General features: G+C 38.6%; 1 protein-coding gene across 3 annotated transcripts in view; it reads left to right on the forward strand.

The window, feature by feature from the left end:
* Window positions 1–24,309, forward strand: part of LOC146000332 (zinc transporter foi-like) — a 108,661-nt gene that overhangs the window by 36,373 nt on the left and 47,979 nt on the right. The window contains exon 1 of one of the 3 annotated variants that reach the window (XM_083137866.1): window positions 16,672–16,743. The exons of the other annotated variants lie outside the window; for them this stretch is intronic. The gene's annotated coding sequence lies outside the window, so the exon portion shown is untranslated. Of the gene's footprint in view, window positions 1–16,671; window positions 16,744–24,309 lie in introns of those variants that run through there. 3 annotated transcript variants of the gene reach the window in all.

Below are 24,309 nucleotides of genomic sequence, written 5' to 3' on the forward strand. Positions count from 1 at the left end.
GACTGGAAAATGTGTTACAGATGCCTTCAGGACAATCATCAATCAGAGTGGAAGATCACCGCGCTATTTGCAAACAGATAATGGCAAAGAATTTTATAATTCTGTGTTCCAACAATTTATTAAAAGCCGGGCCATACAACATTACTCGAGTTACAGTGATCTCAAGGCCTCAATTGTAGAGAGATTCAACAGAACCCTAAAAAATCATATGTATAAACAATTTACACTTCAAGGTAATTATAAATGATTAATATTCTTCCAGAACTTCTACATAAATATAACAACTCGGTCCATTCCACAATCAACATGAAACCCTCTGAAGTAACTCCATCTGATGGGCAAAAATTTATCAGGACTGTTTATTATCCTAGATACCAGCCAACAACAAGAAAGGCCAAATACAAGGTGGGTGATCAAGTAAGAATCAGCAAATATAAGCACTTATTCAAAAGAGGCTTTACAAGAAACTGGAGCACTGAATTATTTACAGTGGTTCAAATTAAACCTGGGACCCTTAACACATATATATTAAAAGACCACCGAGGAGAAATTCTCAAAGGCAGATTCTATGAAGAAGAACTCAGCAAAACTAAACAGCCTGACACATATCTCATAGAAAAAATCATCCGCAGAAAAGGCAACAAGTTATTTGTCAAATGGCTAGGACTTCCAGAACACAGCTGGATCGATGCAGACAAAGTGATAATATGAGCACCTGGGATGTTATAAAAAGGCTGCCAGAACCTGAACAGCAGATTAAGAGAAATGGCAAGTTGCTGCCTGAAAATATTAGATGTCTTATTGTTGGGCCATCAGCTTGTGGTAAAACTACACTAATGATTGATAATTTTTTATTGGCACCCAACTGGTTAGACTGGAAAAATAGGCACTTGTATGTCTTCTCTAAGAGCTTGGAACAATTAAAATATCAGCAGCTGATGAAGCTATATGATGGACTGGATATTGCCATTTTTGAATCAGATGTTAAGCCACTCTCTGTTGTTGTGTTTGATGACATTATACTGGATAATCAAAACAAGGTTAGAAATTTCTTTACACAGGGCCGACACAAAAACATTGATTGCTTCTACCTTGCACAGACTTTTTCAAAAATACCCAAGCAGCTGATCCGAGACAACAGCAATTTTATATGTGTGTTTCATCAAGATCATACCAACCTCAAACACATACATGATGAATATGTAGGTGGGGACTTGAGCTACAATGATTTTTCCAAGTTTTGCAGTAGGTGCTGGAACCAGGACAGTTATGGGTTTGTCACAATTGATATGACAAGAACACCCAATAGTGGCAAATACAGAAATAAAATCAACAATTTTCTAGACTTTGAAACATATATAAATAACCATGAAAAGGCCAATCATTGATGATCTTAAATTAAGAGATTATCTTGTAAAAAGATTTAAGGGATGGAAATCACAGAACCGAGGAATTTATGAACAACACAAACAAACAGAACAGCCTATTATTGATGCTATTAGTGAATTAGGTAAAAATATCAAAACTGTTACAGAGCAAAATCAAAATTTGATCACAGAGCTTGTACCTGTAGCTGCAAGGAACATATTAGATTATCCAATCACCCCACTTTCCAGTATTCATACACCTAGTCCTATTGCTCCTCGAAGAATTGAAGCTACTCTGGATCCTATTGAATTGGGTCTTCTTGCTCAAAAATATTTAAGCACACCTAAAGACAACAAAGATGAGGTCTTTGGCTTATATGCTGACACAGAGCGTGATGGTAGCATCATACATAGAATTGGCAATTTCAGAGTAACATTTATGGGAGATGATCTCATTGTATATTCAGAATCTCATCTTGGAGAAAAAGGTGGTTTTGTTAAGTATCTCGGAACACCTGGATTGTGGGAACTGATGACTAGGAAGAGGCCTGGCAGCTATACAGATCAAGATTATGAGCACTACAAAGAAATATTAATAAAATCAGATGCTCTATACCAGAACAATGATCCCACACAAAAAAGAGTCAAGTCTAGCAGTGGAGCAAAATACAACAATTTAATCAAGCCCATATGGTCACAAATTAAGACAGGCAGTGGAATCAAACAATACAACACCCTGCCTAAAGAATTTGTGTGGGTTGATGATGTCAGGAAACTTGTAGATAGGTTATTGGTGATAGCTGGGGAGGAAAATGCTGGCAACCACAATTTTTACAATGAAAAGGTTGGAATTATGGACATGATAAGCACAAAATTGTCTAATTTTATAGTGAATGACACTAAGGGGATTGGATATCTTATAAAAATTATTAATACTCTACCACCTAAATTTTGGAATATTTCTGAGGGTCGGGGGTTGGTTAATGACATTATAAACAAGCTGCCATTTGAACTACACATTCCAGGCTATCAGTATTGTGGTCCCGGTACAAAATTGGACCATAGATTAAACAGAGGTGATCCTGGTGTTAATCCCCTAGATGCTGCTTGTAGAGACCATGACATAGCATACAACACACATTCTGATCTTGACAAGAGACATGTTGCAGACAAGAAATTAGAAGAGGCTGCATTTGGTAGATTTGTAAGCAAAGATGCTTCTTTAAGTGAAAAAATAGCAGCATTGGGGACCACCATAGCTATGAACACCAAACAAAAACTGGGGTGGGGGCTGTGAATATGTATATAATAAACCTACAATGAAGGCCAAGGGTGTTATGTATCAAATACCTTATGCAGGTCTTAAATCTCTTAAAACTATTGATAGTCTTTTAACCAAAAAGCAGCGCAAGAAAAAAAGCTCTTGTATTGCCAAGGGCCATGGTATGAAATTGTTGCTTAGTACCCCCCAATTAAAAAATTTACAACAATCTAGAAAAAAATCACACGTGGGGGGTTTCATATTTACTATCCCGGCCATCTTAGCAGCACTTGGGGCTGTTGGGAGCTTGGCTGGGGGATCAGCCGCCATAGCAAAGACAGTAATAGATGCCAAGAAGAATAAGGCAGAATTAGATGAGCAGAGGCGCCATAACCTGGCCATGGAGAAACAAGGCAAAGGTGTTAAGAGAGCCATGAATAAGTTTAAAAAAAACAAGAGCCGCTTACAAACCAAGATATTGAAGCTTTAATCAAGCCACTTGGCATCAAAAATTTTAGAGGTGTGTACATGTCTGATTCTTTGCCAGAACAACCACTCAACAAAGAGTGTGGCATTGTTAATTTGGATAAGTACAAAAATCAGGGCACTCACTGGATTTGTTATCTTAAATATTTAAACAATGAGGCATTTGTGTTTGATTCATTTGGAGGTGTTCCACCTGAAAATTTAGTAAAATATCTAAAATCAGCTAATCTTTATTACAATAGTGCCCGTGTTCAAAATTTCAAAGATGTTAATTGTGGACATTTGTGTTTATCTGTTCTTAGATATATGTCTCAAATAAATAAACCATCAATTGAAAATTTTCAAAAAGCCTTGTGGTATTTGAAACATCATGGGGGTATTCCATCTCACCAGCCAAAATTCAATATTGAAACTCAAATTACATGATGACATAGTGTATCCCAGAACAATAGCTCTCAGAGCATTTTATGGCATGTACTTGATCCCTAATATTACACACCACAACAATAAAATTGCAGTAGGGGATCAAAAAATTGTCATCACTCCAGGGCAGTATAATCTGTCCACTCTAAATGCTCAATTACCCAGAGGTATAGTATTAACTCAAAATTCTGTCACTCACAGAGTAGAGATTGTATCTGCTACAGAAACAGTGGATCTGGGTACTATAGGAGAGCTGTTAGGCTTTGAGAACAATACAAAACTTGAACCGGCCATCAAACACACTGCTATTAATATACCTAAATTCTTAGCCATAGAGACTCTAAATATTCACTGTAATGTGGCCGAGGGTATGATCACCAAATCAAATGGCATAGGCACTCACAAACAAACTGGCATCATTGCAACATTCAAACCTAATTCTGAATTTATGGAGCCCATCATCTACACTCCATCCCCAACATTATATTTTCCTGTGTGCCATAATAGAATAGATAACATTGAATTGATGGTCACTAATGAAAAAGAAGAATTAATTCATTTTGCTGGAGCCACAACAACTGCAATCATAGAGATTAATATTTAAATAAAAATACATACAAAAAAAATGGAAAATATTGAGAGTTATGAGTATTGAGAGTTTTCTTTTATTCTTGAAACGGCTAATTCTATTTGAGATTTACTTTCAACCAGCTTTCTCTCCAAATTTTCGTTTCTTTGTTTATTTTCCTCTCTGAGATTCGAAACCTCCTCTTCTATTCTTCTATTTATATCAAAACTTGTACTCTCGATTAACAACGTTGTTTCTTCTATCTTGCTTTCCAACGACTTTCTATTTCCTTCACACGTTTCATTCAATCTCAAGAACATCTCATGGGTTTCGGATCTCGATGCTTCCAATTTCCTGCTGTTTTCCTCGAGCCTTTCTTCCATCTTTTTATTACTTTCTTCTAACTTTCTACTATTCTCTTTTAATTCTCTCCTACTTTCATCTATCTTTTCTTCGAGTCTTCTATTATTATCTTCCATCTGTGTTTTTAATTCTCTTTCTAATCTTCTGCTATTTTCTTTTATCTGTGTTTTTAATTCTCTATTATTCTCTTTTACTTCTCTGCTATTCTTTTTATTACTTTCTTCTATCTGCATCGATAACTTCTGGAACATTTCTATCATGTTCACCTCTTCTGTCTTCTTTGGTTTTTCCTTCATTTTCTCTTCTTCCTTTTCCCTTTTCTTCTCTTCTTTTTCATTTATCCTTTCTTCCTTGCAATTTTTGCATACGTAATCTCCTCTTTCACTTATTCCTACGTATTTTTCTCTTCTTATCTTCTCACATAGCCAATGTTTCATTTCTTTGCATGAGCTGCATAGGATAGTTTCTTCCTTATTTCCCTCTTTTCCACAGCAGTTTAATATTTCCTTTCTTTCTTCCATTTCATCCATTATAGCTTCTCTGTTCTCGCCTTCAATTTTATTTTCTTCCTCCATTTTGGCTTTCTTCCTTTTTCGCTTTCTTAGTCACAATTCTGCTAGCCGCAACGTTGGTCGCCACTTGTGCAACGTCCCTATAGTGCACTTCTTAAAATAAATTTATACCACGGCTACAGATATCTTAATCTCAGGGGGATAGGTTCTTTGTTTGAGAATTCCAAATAAGAAAGCGTTTTATAGCCAAGAGGATATAGTAAAATGCGGATCTATATTCTGAGAACTTGACAAAATACAGAGAATATATATATATATATATATATATATATATATATATATATATATATATATATAATCGAAAAGGCTTCTTCTTCTTTTATTATCAAAAAGGCTTCTTCTTCTTTTAATATGGAAAAACTTCTTCTTCTTTTATTATGGAAACGGCTTCTTCTTCTTTTAAAAGGCTTCTTCTTCCTTTAATATGGAAAAAGCTTCTTCTTTTATTATGGAAACGGCTTCTTCTTTGATAATCGAAAAGGGCTTCTTCTTCTTTTTCTTTCGTTTAATTTATTATCTTATTTATGTGCTCGTTTTCCCCCCGCTTCTTTGTCAAACAATACAAGCTATACTTGTAGAAAGAGTAGGGTCGACTAAACTGACAATAGCGCCACCTCCTATTTGACGACCAAAGGGGAATAACCAGGATCGCTAATAACTAGCGCTGCCAATGGCCCAGTGCGACTAATAAAGAGCGCAACCGAAAAGTGCTTCGGGGCGTCTAATTTGACACAGCGCCACCGGGGACAAACAACCAAAACACTGACGATGTTCTCCTCGTCAGGAAAATAAAAAGAGATTGAGATACATTTCTGAATTCATTTGCTCGCTTAATAAATTTCCTAAACGTTTCGTATGCGGCTATATTCTTAATTCTTTTAAATTACTATATACATCATTCTATTTACTTCTATTATAGTATTTGAACTCTTCTTTTATATATTTCTCAATTTACTATAATATATATAATCCCTCTTCTCCGCTCCTAGTTTGTACAATGAGCTCTGCTCTTCTTTATATGGCGTGCTGCCATCTACCGTCGATTCCGAGAAACCATTCCTCCTTGCAACCTTCATTGTGTCATCGAAACTGGCACGTGACAATATATCTGGTGTAACCTTTCCTTATCCCAGTAAGTCCTGAGGTATTTATTGGGAACACAGATGGTTTTTAAAAAGTTACCACCTACGGGTAAACTTTTGCCACCCTCCCAATTAAAGTGTCTAGAGTCTTGTGTACTGATCTGCTGTGTTGTGGGGGGGGGGGGGGACGTTGCGTAGTTTAGCTGACACAGAGCATCGCAATTAGTCTGTATTTTGAAATTTGTGATTTGTCTGATGTTTTTATTATGGGGCCGTTTCCATGAAAATTTCAATGTTTGTATTACACGTCTGAAGAGTATGGGGATAATTTAGATCCCTTGATTATATATGGAGTGATAAGATCAGGTCCTTACATTTTTTTTGGCTTAAAGTTCTGTATTGCTTCCTCTACTTCAGTGAGTGATAAGTTTAGAGAAGATAAAAGGGTATCACTTTCAGACAGGGAGTTGGTGGAAGGAAAGCATTTCGCAACCACTTGAGTTATTGCTGTTCAGTTCTTCATTTTTATTAGAGATAAGGTTTGTGTATGATGATTGTTTAACATTAACTTCAAAGTTGTTTTTTTTAAATAGCTTGAGTACACATCATGCACATTCTTTTTTAGTCTCTGTATATTTTTTAAATTTTGCTGTGTGGATTTGGTTATTCCCTACATGATATTTCATTTTGCGATGTTGCTGTGCTTTGGATGCCAGATCTCTTATAATTTGTCGCATGAATCAGCAAGGTTACTGGGAGGATGGAGGTTTAGAGAGGTGAACACATTCATCAGACACAGATGCGACACTCTGAATAATTTTTCAACTGCAATATTAAAGCCTAAGCACAATTTTAATTCTCCCCAATCTATTGAATTCAATTTTTTATATGCACTGTTTAAATCCACTTTTCTAAAATTGTAGTGCTTCTCGTTTGGTTCTGGATTTTTTTGTTCTACAACGTACATGACATATTTTTTTAAATATAAAGTAGGATGTTTATCCTCGAGAATGCATAGTGATTCTTCCCTGGACAATTCTAGGAGGTTCTTATTTGTTCGTACCCGGTCAAGCATTTTTAATATTATTTTTGTTTTGTAGGATAGTTAATTGAAGAAAGTTACATTACTGTTGACAAGTTTTATTGTTATTTAATACTTGGCAATCTGTATCACAAATTTCTGGAATGTCCACCTTATCAAAGCCAGAGCTAATTTGGAGGAGGGGTTAGGGGCAAATCAAGTAACAAATGCTAGATGGTATTTATAAAAAATTGAAATCACTGTTTTGTATGGTCGCATGTGTGAAAAACTTTGTATATGTTTGTGTAATTTGCCAATGTACACATTCCTGCAATGTTCATATGTAAAGAAACAAAAAAAAAATCATCCATCCATTATGTTGTGAACCTGGCTGTTGTATGCAGTCCTGAAAAGGGAAGTGAAAGATTGGTGAAAGTCAAACTCGACTCCCAAAACGTGTAACTACTTGTTATGGTGGTTTATGAATTTTTGTTCTGATTTGGATGTGGTTGACTTTACAGTCCACTACATGAAAGAATACAGTTTGACTTTTCATCTCCAAATAAAGAAGGGATCCAGGCAATTGGTGCAAAAACAGAGAGGATATTTTCTCCCTCCCCTCCAACCTTGGGTGAAAACAGTTCCGGATCTACAACCCACAAAACCCCGCAGTGCGGGGGCCCGGAGACAAGTAAGCCTTTAGGGGGGCCCTCAGCCATTGACATAGTAGAGGGTTTGTATATGCACATATAAAAATAAACGTAGTTACTCAGAGGTACAGAAACTAATACAATATATACAGGTAAAGTTAAAGTTCCCTGTGCATGTAGCACAGTGCCATGAAGGAGCATTTAGGATATGTGGGGCAGGGCTTCACTTATTTTCGATCCCGGACATCTTGGAGGTGATGTGATCAGCACCATGCACTGGCTGCATTTACACCCCCCAACGGGTACCATTTGATTTGATGCTGGGTGGACCCTGGATTAGCTTTTTGCAGGAACAAAGTCAGAAAAATTCCAACCTTAGATCAAATCAGGCTACAATTTCATGAGAAAATAGTGTCATATATGTAGTTCTAGTTCTCGTTTGACCCCCTTATAAGGGGCTCAATGCATATCTTCCAACATATTACATAACTTTTACACACAGAAACTTCACACACAACAGGTGGGAAAATACGCAGGATTCTGTTCTGAAATGGGCAGAATCAATAATGTGGGACTATCACTCAGTTTGAGGGTGTTTCTTGTGCTTGTGCATTTACTATTTCAGCATTTCCTTTTTCAAACTGACAATGAGTTACGGATAACTCGTGGCATATTACGAATGAATATGTGCGAGAATAGAGGAAGAAGCATGGGAATACTGCAGTCTTCATGCTCTTGAATGGGCCAGTCCATTGCAAAATAGGCTCCTTTGTTTCCCTTCGGAAATGTCAAAAATCGCTTGCCCAGATGAAAATTTTATCTAAAGGTCTTCCTTTTTTATGTAAATATGTATGAAGATATTAAACCCTATAAAGGATTGGAAGAATAAGTATTATAAACAGAATATGTTAAAAAAAATTCTCATTAAAGATACATGTAAAGTATTATGTTGTATAATTACATAGCCAAATAGTGCAGTGAATTTTTTGTCCAGCTAATAAAGTTCGATGTACCCTGATATACATGTTTTGTTGTCAAATACAGTTATTGCAATTACTATTTTTCAAAGGTTAGTTCAATTGTATTAGGTTTCACCTTAAGGAAAAAAAATTGCCCCTCTTCCTGCGAACAGAAAGAAATCAGTATTTATGCTTTACTTAGCTTTACCCCCTCCCCCTCCCAAATCTCTTAATAAATCGTCGCCTATTCCCATTTTTTTTAAAAAAAATGAGTTGTATTCAATATGGTGGATACTCGCTTGGAACACACACCAACGTGGTTCCCTCTGACCCTAAACTGTTTCTATCAATTGTACCAAGCCTAACTCCTTTACTTTTTATAGGGGTGTTAACGGACTTTTGAATCACCCTGTAGGCCCTCGTATGTGAGTTTGTCAACATGAGATCAAGAATTACACACACTGACATTATATATGTGTAATATATATATATATAAGGTATGTTCAAAAAAAAGACTGGATTGTTGGAATAGCAACTTTACCTGAACATGTACATCTTATTCATGTTTGGCCACACACCGCTCCCAACGTTTATTCCAGCTTTGAAACGCCTCCTAGAATGTTTCTTCCGGAATGCTCTTTAGGTGCCTCGTACATTTTTGTTTCATGTCATCAATTGTGTCAAACCGACGACCTTTCGAATGTCGATTTCAATTTTGAAAAGAGGAAAAAAGTCTGCCGGAGCCAAATGGAGGCTGAGGAATCACCGTCGTCCTGTTTTTGGCCAAAAGTTCAGTCACAAGTACAGCGGTGTGAACCCGCGCGTTGTCGTGGTGTGGCGTCCAGGTTTGGTTCCGCCAAAGCTCAGGCCTTTTCCGCATCACAGCGCGTCTTAACCTCTTCATAACCTCCACATAAAATTCCTTGTTGACTGTTTGTCCTCGTGGGACGTATTCGTAATGAACTATTCCTTGCCAATCGAAAAAAGTTTGATGTGCACATCGTCTGTTGACGTGGATGGTCGCCCACTTCGAAGATCTTCGTCCGTCGAAGTTCTCCCAGTTTTGAACCGAGTGTACCAGTCACAACACTGTGATCGCCTCATTGCTTCATCACCGAAGGCTTCCCGAAGCATTGTGAACGTCTCTGTGTCACTTTTACCGAGCTTGAAACAAAATTTAATGCACACACGTTGCTCCTGCAAAACTTTCATTTTTCACACAGCCACAAAATGTCCCATTGACCGCTGCAGACTCTGACACGAACGGCTTGCACTGCGCTCCGGGCCTTGCTGCAATGTACGACGGTGGTTTGAAAAGTTCTCGGAATCACCACCAGATGTCAGTGCTAGGACAACGAGGTTCCCGCATAGTAATAGGCCATCCTTTATTAATAAACACGTGGCGCGTCAGTGTTCTGGGTAGAGATCTGTGGTGCGGGCGTCACTTTGTAGTTGTTCCCGTGCAGTGCTTTGTGAAGATGGAAAAAATCGAGATTCGAGCGGTGATTAAGTACTTCGTAAAGAAAGGTATGAAAGCAAAGGAAATTCATGCCGATTTTCTGAACACACTGGGGGCTCTGCTCCTTCATATTCAGCCGTTGCAAAGTGGAGAAACGAGTTTAAATTTGGTCGGGACAGCTTAGAAGATGATCCACGTAGTGGTCGCCCAAAATGTGCTACTACCCCAGAAATTATTGAAAAAGTGCATAAAATTGGTCATGGAGGATCGCCGACTGAAAGTGCGTGAATTTGCTGAAGCTATAGGAATGTCATCCGAACGGGCGTATCCCATTTTAACAGTTGAATTGGATATGAGAAAATTATCTGCAAGATGGGTACCGCGACTTTTAACACAGGACCATAAACGCATCAGAGTGGACATTTCCGAACAATGTTTGACTCGTTTTAAGAGAAACCAAACAGATTTTTTTGCGCCGGTTTGTGACGACAGATGAAACGTGGGTCCACTACTATACACCAGAGACAAAACAACAGTCAAAGCAGTGGAAACATGTTGATTCACCACCACCAAAGAAAGCAAAGGCAATACGGTCGGCCGAAAAGGTAATGGCGTCAGTGTTTTGGGATGCGAAAGGGATTCTGTTGATCGATTATCTTCCCACTGGTCAAACAATTACGGGACAATACTACGCTAATCTCCTCGACCAACTAAAGCATAAGATACGGGAAAAGAGGCCAGGTTTGGCAAGAAAGAAAATCATCTTGCATCAGGACAATGCGCGCCCTCACACAAGTGTCGTTGCCATGGCAAAAATTCATGAACTTGGTTACGAATTGTTGCCACATCCGCCTTATTCGCATGATTTGGCTCCCTCAGACTTCCATCTTTTCCCCAAACTGAAAAGTTTCCTCGGTGGACGGAGATTCTCTTCAAAGGAAGAACTAATAGCCGAAGTTGACACGTATTTCACAGGCCTGGAGGAATCTAATTTTCGAGATGGGATCAAGGCATTGGAACATCGCTGGACCAAGTGCATTAGTGTACAGGGAGACTACATTGAAAAATAAAAAAAAAATCACTGTTGTAAGTCGTTTCTTTCTATTCCATTCCGAGAACTTTTCAAACCACCCTCGTACTTCACAAAGATGCCGCTAGATGGCGCAACTATGTTCATTTGATTCCATCAAGTAGTTATTATTTATCAGCAATTAAGTGTGTTATTCACATGCTAGACCCAGGCGGTATTACACATGAACCTTTTGGAGATTTTCAAATATTGGAGGGCCTTGATATTTTCGCCCACTGACTTTCCTATCGTATGCAGTCTATTACAGACTCACGATTTTCGTAATCACCCTGTTCCATCATAGAGGCTAAACACTTCTCCGGATGAATTGATGTACAGACGTGGAAACAAATACTTCCCCCATAAGAACACTGGTATTTAGGCTCTATGGGGGAAGTATTTTTTTCCATGACTGTACAGTAGAATGCTCAGTTTTTGTGTATTTGTTATTTAGCGTCGCTTTTGTGCCACCTTCAACTTATCACGACGATGAGTGATGATTATAGATTTATTTGGTGAAGGAACACTCGCAAAGACGACCCATGCCAACCCAGGTCAGGATTCGAACATCGCCACCGAACCGGCGTGGATTGCTCGGCAGGTTTTGTGTGCAGAAATAATTCATTATAGAGAGGGAGAGAGAGAACAGGAAAGGGAGAAGAACTAGAAAAAGAGAGAGATCGATTTTCCCATTCGCTTCTCTCTTGCCCTCTTCCTCTCTCACGGAAAAGGAGAAAATGCTTTCTTTTCCTTCTCTCTCGCATAGAGAGAGAGAAGAAAATAGGGTGCTGAGGGTGTGCCCCCCTCGCCCCTCCAATTACTCTCTCTCTCTCGGTTTAATATTTTTGTAGGCAATAACAATAATAATGTGCATGTGGGAGAAAATGTCACACGGTAACCTAGCCGGGTAGGTTTATCCAACTTCTACTCCGTAACGAGCGCAATCCTGATAATTTTTGTGATTTAATTGTAGGAATTGGTAGGGTGACATGAAACACAAAAACAATATGGCTAATGCTGCATTAACAAGCGTACACTGTTAATGCATTTCGCGCGAGAGAGTTGTCTGTTTGCTGAACATCCACGTCATGCGCAAAGGAACCACGCACCATCGTACTTTCTCAAGTGGATTTCGCGTAGTGTGCAGCGGAAGTTCGAGGTCTTGAGTTCGAATCCTAGGTAAGACGTGGGAATTTGTTTATTGCATCTTTGTTGATATCTGTAAACCTTGGTTGAACTACGCTAGGCAAAGTCAAGCAACAAGCGTGCTACCTTACCCCGTACCGTCATATTTCTGTAATGTCTTAGGATTACGGTTTTAGTTAATTTTAAAACTGGAATTCTATTTCTGCCAGTTTGTAGCACTTGCCCCTAGTTATATCTGTCGTCCTATTTTCCGTTGAGTCGCTCGCGAGTGCCAACTCTGTAGGCAGCTTTTATGCTTGGCGCCGTTGGCCATGGCAACCCATAACGTTTGACGTGCATAGTTTCCTTTTCTGAAATGGTGGGTGGACTCTCGCACGCATGATTATTATTATTATTATTTTCGGAGGAGGGCTGCAATTGTAAAGGTGGTTATTACATTTCCGCGTACTGTTGGGGGATACACCTTAAAATATTTCGTAGTTACCATTTTTAACCTTCGTTTAAAAAGTTGTTCAAATACAAAAATGGTAAAAGGGGGTCATTACAAGGTGGTTTGCTTTACCACTTCAGGGCCGCCGCGGACCGCGCTATCAAAATTGGGGGGAAGGAATTTTTTCTTTAAAATAGCACAACATTCAAATTGTACATATATTTCTAAAATACATGTAAAATAAAAGTTTATGCCCTACTACAATATGTGCGAAGATGCGAGTAGGGGAATCGGAATATATATTTCCTTACTAATTCATTTACTTTGGTTGGTTCCAAGTCACTTTTACTACTAGGTGCGTTATATTTAATTCGTTAGATGAAAGAAAGGAAGAATTGGGGGCAGATCAAATACAGTATTCGGTAAAGCTTAAGAAAAAGTTACTTTCAGTAGTAGGATAGTGACACGGTGTCGTGATTAAATACTGTATGGATTATTTTAGAACCCGGATTTTTATGTAATATCAAAATACAAAATATGTACATAAATATGTAACAATAATTGATAAAATATGTTCCTAAATATGTATTATCAAAATGATATGTAGCTACATATGTTCTATCAAAGAATATGTAATATTAATAACAATAGCGTATTCAAACATTTTTAAGAATTCTGCTAGATATTTATTTTATTTGAACATATTGAACATCATTTTAAGGACATACGTTGCTCAAATTAAAATTTGTATCAAATTTATACTCTAAACAGCACAGCAACATGTACATATTTAAGAAACCAATTTTGTCAACTATTAATTACTTTTCACATCGCAAATTATTGTATAATATGTAAATATGTAAGAGAGCTCTTTGTAACTTTCGAAACGAATTGTAAAAAGAAGCATCTACAGGAAAAACAATCGAACGAAAATACATAGCTACTTTTGTACTTTTTGTACAAGTGAACATATTTCGTAACTCGCTACGTACAGGAAACTAATTTTCTTGTCCACCGAATGCCAAGTTTCTACGTAGGAGCTTTGCCTAAACCTAAAAGCGAAACGAAAATACGAGGAGCGCTCAAAAAGTAATGCCCCACATTTTTTTCTCATTACTGGTTCAAGATATCGAAGTGTCCTGTTCCTCAGTCCGACTGTGATGCTTCCTTAGTTTGTGTGCAGAGTTTCACGTTCGACCGATAGGCGGTAGCAGTGTAGCGGTGAGTAAAGTTGGCGGGTCTGTGTGACACTCGTTACAAACAGAGAGCGGTAATTGAATTCTTGGTGGCCGAGAACGAAAGTGTGGTGAATATTCACAAACGGGTTGTGGGCACACCATTACGAACCAGAGACAAAGAAATAATCGATGGAGTGGCACCACACACAATCACCAAGAAAGAAGAAGTTCAAAACAACAGCCTCTGCCTGTAAAGTGATGATCACGGTGTTCTGGGACATGTTTGGGGTCGTTCTTGTTGATGTTGTGGCCCAAGGTGAAACAGTAAATTCTGACAGGTACATCAACATGTTGGAGCAACTGAAGAAACGCTACAGGAGAGTGAGACCAGACAGAAATGTGAAGGATGTGTTGCTTTTGCATGCAAAACCACACACGAGCCTGAAAACCACTGAGGCAATCGCCAGATTGGGGTTCTCTGTACTCCCCCATCCTCCTTACAGCTCTGAACTCGCTCCTTCCGACTTCTATCTCTTCGGTCCAATGAAGGATGCACTGCGCGGTGTGAAATTTGAGGACAATGAGAGTGTGGTTCGTGCTGCGAAAACATGGTTGAAGAAACAGCCCGCAAGCTGATACAGGGATGGCATACAAGCCCTTGTTCCAAGGTGACGTAAGGCCGTAGCAGTGAAGGGAGATTATGTTGAAAAATAACATGTATAGTGGATATATACAACAATATTCTGTAATAATATCATTAACGTCAATTAAATATTAGCTGAGAAAAAATGTGTGGAGCGTTACTTTTTGAGCGCTCCTCGTATATAACCAGAAAAGGGGAGAAATTCCAGCATATTTCAGTAAATAACAGTTCAGTTCCCGTATTCTTTTTTCTTCAACCTCTTTCTATTTGGCAGTCAATTTTACGTGACCGTAAACACTATTCATCTTATTAATTAGATAATATGACATAACATGAGCTACGAATTTTCTTCATCATATTTCAGATCGAAAATATAGGAAAAAGAATCAAGATAGGAAAAATTACCGAAATATGGTGTTTTATGTAAAGTAAATTAGCAAATATGTAAAATATGTAATATCCTGCCAAATATGTAACATAAAACATGCAAAATCATGTGTTATATAATTCGTTGACATTTTCCTGTTCAAGGTATGTACCTAGAAAGGAATGGAATATGTAATTACTAGGGACATTGAATTTTCGCGATGCGCGAAATGTGAAAAAGACATGCGATTTTGAACATTCTGCACGTAACTACACCCCCAATGATGAAATATGCATGAGTTTTATTCGCGAAGTAATGCGAAATGAACGCTTTTTCGCGAAATAACCGTGAAATATCATCAAATTAAGTAGAAAACACGCAAAAACCGGCAATCGAAGTTGTCGATTTGTAACGAAACGTTTGCCTAAAGTTTCCTACCACTTGCAACTGAAAAACGTTTTATCTTCGATCACACCAGGAAGACGCTGCAAATTTGAATTTTCCATGCACATAATCTCAGTTCGAAAACTTTTCTCCCTGTCAAGCTGCATTCCTTTCTTCCCTCGAATGTCTACTCAACTTATAGTTTCATTGAACTTGCTAGCTGTAGCAGCGATAAGATTAGTCTTTTCCCGTACATCAAGGGAAACAATGGTGTCATTTGTGTTCAGTCATGAATGAATTTTGTTTATCATGTGATTTTCAACATGTTTGTATATCTGCAGTAGTGATTATTTTATTTGTTGAACAGCAAGGATATCCTTTAAATACATACAATGAATAAATCACTTGAGATATGCAATTTAGAAATGAAGTTATTTTGTGTTGATGTTTTCTTTTTGGTTGGACAGCTAAGTACTTGTGTATGTGTACAGTATATAAAAATGAAGTAGTTTATCAAGTTATAGCTCTTTTGTATGTTGTTTCCTCTCATAATGAAAAAGTGTGTGCCAATTTTTTTTCCACCGCTGGTATATACCGCTGATCTAACATTTTATTTACCGCTCTCCTCAGTTTTTATTTACCATAAATTTGTATCCCTAGTAATTACATACAAACCCGGGCTCGAATTATGACACGTCATTGGCTTGGGGGGGGGGGGGGGGCTCCTGTGCCATTTTGGTTTCCCTGAGTTCTTTACTGCTTTCATTTGAAAATTTTGATTTTCTCAACATTTCGTAGGTCGCCTTCTAGTTTCCTGTTCATTTCTTTTTCAAGGCATTATGATTTAATACAAAATGGAATACATTAATAGAATAATTGTAATATAGACAAGGTTTATACGGTTGCCGACTTCGTTCTCATATCATGCACGAGGAAGGACGACTGTTGCATATTAACACTCTTGATTTCGAAAGGTGTGTATGTGCGTTTCTAATCATATTCTTCACGCCACCAGGTTTTCAGCGAGTGTACCAAAGTGCAAGGCATTGCGTCATAGCATACCTAATTGCGTAGTAATTTACGAACACATTAATTTACAGTTCATTTTGATAAAACCGTAAATATATCTTCACTATTTGCAACATGGTAATGCCGTCCGTCATCGTTTAAACCTCACCACGTGTAATGAAAAGTGTTAACGAGTGTTACGCAACTATTTGCAGGCGCGTTTACACGAGTATAGACGCAAACGCTTGCTTAAAGTGTTTTGAGTCCGTTTGAGTCGAAAGGGCCCCATTTAATTTGGATTCAACAGGTAATTAGTCAATTTCTTTGAACCTTAGAGCGAACAAACTAGCTTTTGTATATTTGGATAGTAAAGGGAGGTAACATAATTGTGGGCAAACTCAGCGTAACTGACGTTAGAGCGTGCAAAGAACATAACCACTCGGAACTTGTTGCGGGCGGCAGTGGGTGGTTTGAAAAAAAAAACGAGCGTGTCTTGGTTTTCGAAAGTTTGCATATACACTCCATTTCGTGTTAGTATTAAAGTCTGAAAACTTGTTCACACATGGTGCACGTGTCTAGTCTTATGTACACGACTTGAAAACAAGGACACTTTTACCCTCCGTCATCCGCGTCCTCATAGCAGCACAAAAGTCCCGCACGCGGCACTCAGTGCAGCCTCATAAAAACCAACGTTATTTACGTGAATTATTGATGCAAATCGAGGGTTGAATTACACTAGCACTTACTGGAAATCAGGGGAAATATACATGAACGCAAACATGTCCATTTGGGACATTTTTATTAGCTATTAGAAGAAAAGTAAACAAAAATGACAGTCTCTCATACAATTACAAGCTTAGACTCTTGAAGCAAATGCACCAAAATATTATTATAAAAGTAATTAAAACTTTTCCATATAATGAACGCACTAAAAAGTGAACTCACCATTCACAAATATATCAAAGTATTTTCCAAAAAAATCCAACGTATTTTTTTCAAATTTTTCAACATATTTTTCAAAACGAATTGAAATCATACAACTTATATGAGCTTAGAAAGGAACTATTTATTCCAAAATTCTCTGTCAAAATCTCTCTCACTCGCAGAAAAACAATCGAATGTAGAAAACGGACCTCGAAGAAACTTACAGAATATTTTTTAAATGTTCAAATCTCAATATGTTTCTCCTACTCTTACGAGGTATAAGTAAGAAAAGACATACTGACTCAAATAAGGAACCGAATGTTGTCACTTTTCAATATCGTTATTTGATAACTCCGACATTTTGTATGGTTACTGCAACGGTTTCTGCATACAAATAATTTGCATTCCGAACAGCATACCGTGGTTTTATTGTTCTTATTTCAGCCAAATTTATGGCTGGTGTGCTGTGATTTAAGGTAGGAAACGTCCCGCGCGCGGTACTAAGTGTCGCCAAAGGAGGACCGGTCACTTGAGGGGCGTGTAATCAACTAAAAGATCGACAGAAGAAAGGCACCAACACCTCTTTGTTTTCGGGGAAATAGTGAAGATAAGTTACCTGGTGCTTTCCCGACCACTATTGCGCTGGTAAGGAAAAAATCAAAATTTTAAAAAAGGCGTGCCGCCGCGCGAGTTACGGAGGGTTAAAAGCTGAACAAGTGCAGCAAATTTTATGTAGTCAGAAGCACTGCCGCGAGCATGGGAAACTGATGGGGATTAGCCCCCGCGAAATTTTGAGATAATTAAAATTTTCAAATGAAAGCAGTGCAGAACTCTGGAAGGAACAAAGTAGTAAACAACCCCCCTTCAAATTAAGAAATATTTTATTGTGACCACCCCGCCCCCGTGCAACTATACACCATCCCCATCCGAGAAAAAACTGCGTACTCTAGTGGTCAGAATAATGCTTAAATGAAGGAATTGCAGGGCGTACACACACATCAACCAACTCCTCCCCCTCCCGCATAATCTTCAACTGTAATTCGTGCAGGTGGAAAAAAGTTGCAATTGTCGTAGGCTGCGTGGGGGTATAAGGAGTAACCTTCGCAGAAGGCACCCAAAGGTCAACCTCACGTCCACGTAGTAACTTCAGTGTTGCAGACCAACGAGGCTCTGGCGTCTGGACCTAGAGTCAGTATAATCCTCTGTGTTGTCCTGTGTTTTGCCCACGTATGTGCTGAGTACCCCTTTACAGCCTCAGCTTTTAATATAGGTAAGAAGATTTCAGTCCTCGGAGAGACGCGTTGATTTTAGCTGTGGTAAGGGGTTTGACCCCGTGTAATATGACGGATGCAAATAGCTGTGCTGGCGCACCCAAAAGTTTTATTCAATCAATCGTAGGCTACGTAAAATAGCTCTTCACATGTGAGAAAGCCATCTCCGAATTTCAAGAACCATACCCCCACTACCTAGTAAGAAAGAACTAATGCCATTCATTTTCTTTTTATTAACTGCACCATCATGTATACAGAAGTAATTACAGAGACTTCAATTTAATTATGTCATCGACTAATTTGGACAATCAGAATGCTCTACTATGGTATGTAGTTTTTCCCACTAGTTTTACGTAGGTGCTAATGAGTTGATACGCGATTAGGCGCCATCTATTTTAAGGTTTCTTGTAGACATTACTTTCCGAAAAGGAGGTATTCAAATTGATCGATTGTTATGTACAAGTTATTTACGTACATAACAATTGAGATAGTGCATAAATTGGAAACCAAACCTCCACTTGTTAACCATATGTATATATTTTTTCGATTTGAAGTTAGCTGAGAGAAATTTAATGAATGATGAAGTATCATAGTTGGATTTTGTGAATAATCTTTTTGAACGTGATATTTTTTCGTATATCGTATATGCTGCCAACTTACAGTTAATTTTTCTTTCGCCTCTGTTTATCCTAATAATGCCTTAAGGCTTTTCTGGCGACGCCTTATGAATAGATATTGTCTGGATATCGACCAGATGGATTGTGGAAAGATTTCCGTGATTTAGAGAAGTTCCCAACTCTCGTAGATTTTCATGCTTTCGTTGCGAATACACTGGTTTCTGCGGAGTGCTCTGGCCGCATGCCCCGTGTGTGTTTACAGCCTTCCCCTCATTGATTTAGTTTTTTTTCTACGTTTCAGCCTGGAAGTTTTATACAGAGCGAAAGCAGCCAGCCGAAAAGCACTTCCGTCTTCCCAATTGCGGTTTGCGTGACCGAGTTACTTATTTTACGAAATTGTTCATTCTATCGTATTATTCTATCGTGTTCATTCATCCTGAAGATGAATACTGAAAGACTTTTTAACAATTCTGCAATAAATGTGTACCGCTTTTCTACCTTTTGGGTTAATTGCCACGACAAGGGTGAGTGATGGGACAAACACAGACGTATCCAAGGTTCGAACCTGGGAGCTCTGGCTTTGTAGTACGGATGGCCAGATCCGGATCCTAGCGGATCCGAAATCCGGATCCGGTTGGTTCCGGATCCTAAGGATCCGGATCCGCGAATCCGGAATTTTCAGATCCGGATCCGGTACTTTCGGATCCGGATCCGTTTTGCCATCCCACATGCGCTTCTTTGGAAAGTAAGAATGTGTTTATAACACATTGTTATCTGCTAATATACATACATATATATATAATATACATACATATATATAGTGTGTGCGCGCGTGCGAGATTTGTAATTAATGAATACACTTACAAGGGAGGTCTAAGTCTCCTCCTACGATTACGATTTCCATGAAATTTGGCAGGTGTATGGAGGGGCCCAAAGGAAGAAATGCGTGTTTTTGTGTTTCAGCTAAAAAAAAACTGTTTTAGGGGGCAAAACCCCCCCTCAAAAGTCAAAATGAAGATAAATTGACGCGGGGATCTGACCCCTGTGTGCCACTCCGATTCCCATGAAATTTGGCAGGTGTATGGAGGGGCCCAAAGGAAGAAGTACGTGTTTTTGTGTTTCAGCTAAAAAACCGTTTTAGGGGGAACCCCCCCCCTCAAATGTCAAGATGAGGAGAAATTGAAGTGGGGATCCGACCCCGAAACCACGTAAATATGGCATAGGAAGAAACAGGGGGCATAGGGCCTCTCTATACACCTGCCAAATTTCATGGAAATCGGAGGGGGACACAGGGGTCAGATGATCCCCACTTCAATTTGTCCTCATATTGACATTTGAGGCGGGTTTTGCCCCCTAAAACATTTTTTTTAGCCGAAACAAAAAAAGACAACACGTATTTCTTCCTTTTGGGCCCTCTATATACCTGCGAAGTTTCATGAAAATCGGAGGGGGATCCTTACTTCAATTTGTCCTCATCTTGACATTTGAGGGGAGGTTGCCCACTAGAACAGATTTTTAGCCGAAACAAAAAAACACGTATTTCTTCCTTTAGGCCCGTCTATAAATCTGCCAAGTTTCATGGAAATCGGAGGGGAACACAGGGGTGAAATGCCCACTTAAATTTGTCCTCATCTTGACATTTGAGAGGGGTTTTGCCCCCTAAAACAGTTTTCTAGCCAAGCAAAAAAACGTATTTCTTCCTTTGGGCCCGTTTATACACACACCATACCATAAAACGAAATCGGAGGGGAACACAGGGGTCAGATCCCCAGTTCAATTTGTCCTCATCTTGACATTTGAGTGGGTTTTGCCGCGTAAAACCGTTTTTTTAGCTGAAACAAAAATAAAACACGTATTTCTTCCTTTGGGCCCCACTATACACCTGCCAAGTTTCATGGAAATCGGAGGGGGACACTTAGATAACCTCCCTTGTTAGTCTTACACTTTGTAATTATATAACACTGCATATATTATAATGTATTATTTTAATTTGTAAAACTAACTACAGAAAAATTGTATAATTTTTGTATAACATTTCTATCTTGTTCTATGTGTTAAAGGTTTCATATTGGAATTGAATGTCTCACATTTATGTGTGTTTCCATTTCCAATGCATTCGAATGATTACATATTCGTTTCAATGTCATTTACAAAATCACCTCTGACATTTTATGTTAAACAAGTAAGACTATTTTTGTGCACGAGTGTGTTAGCCGATGCGTAGCAAGTATTTTAGGAACAACACTTGAAAAAAATTATTGTAGGGCTAACTAATGAGAAATTTCTTTGTAATCGAAGATCATACCTTTTAAGGTGTGGTAATATTATAATGGGATTGAGATACGAAACTCTCGGATCCGGAACTTTTGGATCCGGATCCAGATCCGAAACTCTCGGATCCGGAACTTTCGGATCCGGATCCGTTTGGCCATCCCTACTTTGTAGTGACCAGTACGAACACCAACGAAGGACAATTCGTAATTAAACCTGTGCGTATATTTCGCCAGTTCTTCATAGTGTTTACTCAACTCGTATAGCGTAATCGCATGTTGCCTAGTTTCAGAAGGAAAAATAAAATTTAACAGGAATTTCCACTACGCTATTGTAATGTTTTTAAGTATTTGCAGGTTCGAACATACACATGTATAGTAATACCAAGATATAGTTTTATTATTATTATTATTATTATTATTACGTATTTGTGTGCACGCGAAAGTATTACCGAAAGCATATCCTCTCATTTTCGTAATCCCAAATGTGACTGCGGGCCTCCCCGGTGGAGGCACATCGGACAGTGGTTCTGATTTCACTTTAAACTGTAGGTGGAGTCCCGATTAGCCTATCTGAGCATAAAGTGGGCTTGAAAGAAGGAAGAAATGTAACCACACTCCAATTTGCATAACATTGTTTTTAAATAAATGTTGTGTTTTCATGCAACTGAGAGGAGCGAACATTGGAGTGATAAGCATGGCCTTGTTTCTAAAGACGAAAGTTCTCGATTGTATCCATCACAGCATTGGTGGCCTAGTCCTTCTCTTGTCTCGCCTTAAGTTACATCCCACAGCGTCAACAACCTGCTGACGGATTCCGTCGCAGAACCTGATCAGTTTGACTTTTGTTCCCTGGCCATCTGCAACAGCGTCATCGGCTTCGCTCTTTGATCATCGACGGCAACATTGGGTTAAATTTAACCTTCGCTCGTCAAAGACATGTCGTACGTTTCATTGAAGTGTCCAGTGCAGTGTAGCTTCTCTTCAAAGCGCTCGTTTGCGCTCACTAAATAAAGACCTTTTAATCTGGGAGCATCAATAGATTGCTTTAATCTGTATGCCGCGCTTCACTTCTTTTCTTTTGCGGTAACGTGGAAGCTCGACTGTCCCCCTCAACCCCCCCCCCTTCTCTCTCAACATCCACTCTTCACTATAAAGCGCAGTGTAGAATATAGGCCATTGCATTGTTGTCGGAATGATTACTGGCTTCTAGCAATTTTGTCCCAATAAGGAGAAGCATGTTTCAAGTAGACCAAGATTTTTCAGTTACATCTCGCTCAACTATCTCAAGGGTTTTGTGATTTCTGTAACCTGGGAAGCAAGGGGCCCTGTATCCGAATCCCAGGTAAGAACCTTTCTTTTGGTGTGTTGTGTAGTCTGATGTACGGGATAGTGGCAATACACTGGTAGAATATCAGTAAAACACCAAAAAGTTTATTTCACATACACCACATGTTAGTTTGATAACTAGCACATCTCAGAGCAAATGGACACTTTCTCTGCACTACATGCAGCTGCACAGTAATAAGAAGAACGTAGGCTGTTTCTGTCCACCTGTCTAATAAAGATGTTTCGTAATTGGAACAGGGTGTACTAGTTTCTGCTTTTCTGGAGACGTATCTGCCAGGATGGTCACATTGACCTCTGGCACTTTTCATGTTTGTCCAATAGCCTTGTTACAATTTAATGATTAGACCGGTGGGCAGTGACAACCAACATTCTTCTCAATAATACACAGCTGCATGTAGAGCACATTGTTTGTCCATACCTGAGATGTACCAGATATCAAACTAGTATGCAGCATAAGTAAAATAAACCTTCACTATGATTCTACAGATATGTTGCCACTATTAAAATTCCAAGCCAAGTATTTTACTAGTTCATCCTCAAAAGCTACTTCAGTTTTACCTCTCTGATCCTTGATATACTGACAAGGAAGGCCGCAAATAGGCTATCTAGAATCGGGTTTGCCTTGGACATATTCTTCAGGGCGAAGAAAGGGGGGAAACTTCTGCGCAGTAGTAGATCTAGGAACCGCATGGAAGAGGAGATGTCCTATCTAGTAGATTTCTGCATGGGATCTTGTGAACCATGATCCACAGAAAATGTTCAAGTCGCATGAAATCTTTTCAGTTTGGCGGATTGATACCCTGCGGCACACGGTACGTTGTCATAATGGCCTTTCCTGGCAGGGTGCTGCTACATAAAGACATATTTTGGTAGTTTCAAAAGATTGCATTCGGAACCTCTAAACCCAAAACCGATGCTTCAACTAAAAAAGGCTGGTTACAACAATTGGCAAGAAAAGGCCAACATTTCCGGGTTTTTTCCTAAAAAGAACTGCTTTTTTCCAACTCGGCTAATGAATATTATGGTACTGACAAAGTAGCCAATTTATCAAAGCATTTCTTGAGCATTTGCTTTCCGTAAGTGATGGAAAACTTAAATATTGTGATTTTAGTACCATGTTCTCAGCTTCTTAATTCACCGTATTATGTTAACAGTTGTTTACAGTGCATTAATCTGAATTTTGTAGTACAGAATGAAAACACAGTTTCATTTTCATATAAAAATATTAGTTTTGTATTCAATAAAAATACTTATCATAACAGGGTGGCTACTTACCGGGACTTCTGCTTGAATTATGCTTGAATTTTTCTCCGTATACGTAAAAATTTGCAACTTTTCTTACACAAAATCCCATTGAAGTTTTTCACAGTTTAGGTTTTATTTTTTATCGAAGAAGGAAAAAAAGCTGCGTGGAGAATAAAACAGAATTCTCTCGATCCTT

The sequence above is a fragment of the Lepisma saccharinum genome, chromosome 1 (assembly GCF_977018435.1).
Source record: "Lepisma saccharinum chromosome 1, izLepSacc3.1, whole genome shotgun sequence".
In the NCBI taxonomy this organism is placed as follows: Eukaryota; Metazoa; Arthropoda; class Insecta; order Zygentoma; family Lepismatidae; genus Lepisma; species Lepisma saccharinum.